The sequence below is a fragment of the Myotis daubentonii genome, chromosome 6 (assembly GCF_963259705.1).
Source record: "Myotis daubentonii chromosome 6, mMyoDau2.1, whole genome shotgun sequence".
Lineage (NCBI taxonomy): Eukaryota > Metazoa > Chordata > Mammalia > Chiroptera > Vespertilionidae > Myotis > Myotis daubentonii.
The window spans coordinates 63781563-63786672 of record NC_081845.1 but is presented as its reverse complement, the minus strand read 5'-3'; the positions used below and the strand labels follow the sequence as shown (position 1 = coordinate 63786672).

Genomic DNA, 5110 nt, shown 5'->3' with positions numbered 1-5110 from the left:
TCAGTTGTCTCTTAAGAGATAGTTTAAGCTTCCAACTTATAATATTGGTTACGTCAAGCAAAAATCTGAGGTAGTTTAGTGGTTTCAGATTATTTAATCAAAGCAGACTACTAAGTATTTGTTTATGATTTTTTTGGTCATGTTTTTACTATAGCTTCAGTTATTTTTAAGTAATTGTGAAGTGTTATAGTATGAATGGAAAAATTCACATTTTTATCTGAAGTAGAAGTTTTTAAATCCCCTAGTAATCTTTTTGTTGTTGTTACTCCTCACTCGAGGATATTTTTTCTCATTGATTTTTTTTCTTTTTAGAGAGAGTGGAAGGCAATGGGGGAAGGAGAGGAGGGAGCGGAGGGAGGAGAGAGGGGGAGAGAGAGAGAGAGAGAGAGAGAGAGAGAGAGAGAGAGAGAGAGAGAAAGAGAAAGAAACATCCATTGGTTGCCTCCCACACGTGCCCTGACCGAGGCTGGGGATCAAACCTGTGACCCAGGTATGTGCCCTTGACCAGGAATCAAACCATGACTCTTTAATAGGCAGGCCAACACTCTAACCACCAAGTAACACTGGTCAGGGCATCTAATAATCTTGATTTGACTGGAAAGTCAACAGAGATGGTTCATTAGAATCCCATTTTTTATATCATCTGTTGCTTAGGGTCTATCACTTTGCTTATTTATTAAACATTCTGGAATGTCCATGAGGGGACAGATACTATGTTAGATGGTAGGCTTGCTTGTTCCTAAGAAATTGAGACTAAATTATAGCAATGCCATATTGTAACTGTTATAGTAAGTAACTGCAAAGGATATTATTGGAGTTGAGGGGGAGACAGAATAAGGGTATTAGTGCTATCTGGGTATAGAGGTAAGGACACACTTCTAAGAAAAGGTGACATAATCTGATATTTGGAAGGTGAGTAATGATTTCTGTTATGACCAAAGGCCAAACTCAGGTCAATTATTTCCATGCTAGAAGAAGCATTTACACATTTACACAAGTACTTCGTTTTGATTCCTCTAGATTCCTCTTGATTAGTCTTCCTGCCTATGTTTGATCATATAAGTAACTAATTTCAAAATTGTATTTATCATCTATCCCGATGGTTCTCAAATTTTTTTTGCATCAAGATTACTTGGATGGATTATTAAAACATAGATTTCTGGGCCCCACCCCCAAGTTTCTGATTCAGTGGGTATGGGGTGGATATAGACAATTGTATCTCTAAGTTCCCAGGTAATGCTGATGCTACTGCTCCATAGACCATATGTGGATGATAACTGGAATCAACTGGGCATGTTTTAAAAATATGGACGCTATTCCCAGAGATTCAAATTTGGCTGAACTTGGTCAGGAACAAGGAATCTGTATTTTTAGTATATTTCCCTAGTTGATTCTAATTATCAATAAAGTTTGGGATTCACAGATGTAGTCCATGGTCTTTTATTTCACAAATGATAAAATTGAGATGTAGAAAAGTTATGAAGCTTGGGAGCCACTGAGCTGGCACCAAGGACCTGCTGATCAGATTGTGACACCATCAGGAGTTGGGTTGGTCAGATAGATGGCTGAAAGCACTGGAAAGGAAAAAACGAAATGACCCTCGCCATTAGCTCAGTGGTTAGAGTGTCAGCCCTTGAACAGAAGAGTCTCGAGTTCAATTCTAGTCAAGGGCATGCACCTCAGTTGCAGGCACGTGAGGGAGGTAACCAATCAATGTGTCTCTCTCACATCAATGTCTCTCTCTTTCCCCCTTCCTAAAAATCAATGGAAAAATATCCTTGGGAGAGGATTAACAACAATAAAAAAGGGACAACCACCATTATTATTAGTGCATCTCTTAAGAGTTGTGAAGTTGCGACTGCCCTAGAAAATTGGAGCCGCAGATTCAGTTATTCAGATTCAGTGGAAAGTGGATCAATGATATTTTCTCATACTGGATTTGCATTTTCATTGATGGATGTCAATTAAAAAATATTTCTAGCCAAAATTGAAAAGTTTATCAGCATTCACCAAAATAGTTTTTTGGTTCTGCCTCCTGCCCTCCATGGGCTCCAGGAATGGAAAGTGATGTTCAGGATTCAGCAGAGATTTGTGGGTAGTAAGTTATGGATACTTCCAGTATACAGCACAGTCAGTGCTATTAATGGCTAATGTGTACTTTAGCCAAGATCACCTTCAACCCATATGTAGATAACTTCTGCTACAGAATGATAACAACTAAAGTTTATATCATTGAGCAAAGCCCTGTTTGGAAAATATTTTAAAAGAGAAAACTCAGTGATTCATTTAACCCCAATTAGAGTTAAATTAAAAGTGAAAAAGGAAGAAAAGTTATGAGAAGTCATCAAAATTATACAACTAATCAGGAGTTGAGCAAAGCTGTCTTTTCCAATGTACCTATTTTTTCCCCTTCAAAAAACCACACTACTCTTTTATTCTCTTCTGAATCAAGTCAGCTGTGGCATTCAATGTTTTCCAAAATGTCTTCCTTATAACACATTGTGCCAATGATTAGTCTTGGATACAATTTAGCCAGCCCAAACCAATGAAACATGAAAAATATCTACTATTGTCTATGGGAGGAGGTGGGTGGATTCAGATTAGAATAACACTCACTCCCCTCTTTCAAGGAACTTCCAGACAAGTAGCAAACATCACATTCCCAAACATGCACAAATATACATTCCCACATGGTATTAAAAGTAATTTATAGTAAGTGCTATTGAAGAAGTACAATGTATCAGATGAGCTGTAGCATGATGAAACAGATATTTATATAGACCTATTTTCCAGACACTGTGCTAATTTTGTAGAGATGCAAAACGTATTAAGACTTAGTTTTCTATCCTGGGAAATCATAATAAAACTATGCAAAAATACAACTGACTCTATACTGTAACATAACTAATCTATAGAAATGGCATGAATAAAATGCTATCAGAAGATAGAAGTGGAAATGATTGAATCAGCTGGGATATGTGGAAATGTTCACAGAAAAAGTGGTAGGAGAGGAAGTTACACACTTACAAGTGGGTTTTGTTTAGATCTCGGTACTCCTCCGTTAGTGTCTCCTCTTGATTAGCCTTTACTTTGCCAGGTGAAGGAGAGGGCAGAGCAAAAACACCAAGATGGACCTGCAGCATGGACTTTTAAAAAACAGGTAATGAACCAACAGGGTTAGAACACAAAGCATGTGGAATCAGAATGGTATTCATGAAGGTGCATTTGAGCTGAGCTTTAAGGGATGCATAGAATTTGGCAAATAATACTAACATTTGCACACATTACTAATTATACACTTTTTAGAAATGTTCACCCTTTATATCCAATTTACCGAAAAATTTACCCATCCCCCAGATTCAAATTAAGATCCTTAAAAGTTCCTACATTGGTGTTTGTTAACCCTGTCTGAGCATCACAGTTGTCTGCTGCTTAAAAAAAATACAGAAGCTCTGACCCCTCTTAAGAGATTGTGATTCTGGAGATTTCGGTTAAAGATGCCTGATGGCAGGATCCTGGGATTGCTAATTGGCAGTTTTTCATACCTCATTCTGGTCTGAACCACTGGCCTGCTGAGTGACAAAACCTAGGATGGGTTAAATATATAATTGTGGAATTGAATGCTTCTTTGCAACCTAAATACTTTCCTACATAAACATTTTGCAGATAAGGAAATTCAATCTACCTATCCTGTCATGTTCATACACATGCATCAATCAAGAAGTGCCATCCCACTGTCCTGTTTAGAGTCTAACAAAACAGGATTCTAAATGTACATGGTTTTAAAGTCAATATTATTCCTTTCATAGCTCTGGGTGAATTTTAACCCATCAACCAAATTGAATCAAATTGTTTAAATTGCATACACAATACAGAAAACCTCAGGACATAAAAATGTATAATTGACCCATATTGGATACTGAAGAATTAATTATTGAGTATTGCTGCATTTCTAAATTCTGTGCCTCAACACTCATTCACCTTAGTCATAGAATTTTGTATGAGTGGATAATGTGGTTAGAGCAGTTGCTAATGACTTATTTTTCTTTGACCACTTAGTAAACATTTTTAATAAATAAAGTTTGAGTTATTTGTACTAGTATGTTGTCATGGGTCATAATGAGTGCATTGTTTCAAAATATAAATAAAATACTTTTATTTCTGAGACTTAATGTTCTAAAAAGTCACATCCCATAACTGTCTATTTAATTAGCTCTTGCTGGATTGGGATTTTATTTTTAGGCATTCCATTAGCTCAGTACTCAAGGTCAAAATGGATATGACTAAGAAAAATTGTCTTTTCTCATGGACAAACAATATGACCTTGGGAAGCAAAGCAAAACATATTCATAATGCAATGTCATTTCAAAATATTTTATAATTAATTTTTTTCTGAGTACTACATAAACTATACTCCCTTCCCCTCCAGTCCTTTATTGATAGGAAATTTAAGCATACATGATACACAGGGACTAATATTTTGGTACTTATGTAAAAATAGTAGAGTATAAATGCTATTCCAAAGTATAGTGTTTACAATCTGTGTCATCTGTGGGAATCACTTCCCCTCTGCTTATAATATGTACCTTCTCATCTTATTATATGAAAGACACACACACACACACACACACACACATATATTTATACATATATATATGTATATATATATATGATATCATATTTCAGTGTCATGGTTTAAGAAATGAGATTTAGTATGGCAGATAAACATAGTTAGTAATTGATAGGACCCAAGGTGTTTTATAAAGTGATAATAATCCTATATAATAAAGGTGTAATATGCAAATGGTTGTTAGGTAACAACTGGATCACGGATCAGCATAAGGGTGGGGCAGGGAGCTATAAGTGGGCAGCGGCAGCAGAGAGCTGCAGGAGGGGGTAGGGCAGCAAGCTACGATGTGGGGTGAGGGGAAGCAGGGAGCTACAAGAGGGCGGGGCAGCGGGCAGAGAGCTACAGTAGGGCAGCAGTGAGCTACTAGCGCACGGATTCGTGTGCAGGGCTACTAGTAGGTAATATTGTTATATGTAAACCTGAAATACTATTTGATACATGTGTAGTGGTGAGAATTGAAAAATAATGGAAGTATTCTAT

The 5110-nt window shown here is 36.7% G+C and overlaps 1 pseudogene; it reads left to right on the top strand.

The window, feature by feature from the left end:
- The first annotated feature begins 1561 nt into the window (after positions 1 to 1561).
- On the top strand, positions 1562 to 2300 carry LOC132236499 (protein SPO16 homolog; annotated as a pseudogene).
- Positions 2301 to 5110: the final 2810 nt, after the last annotated feature.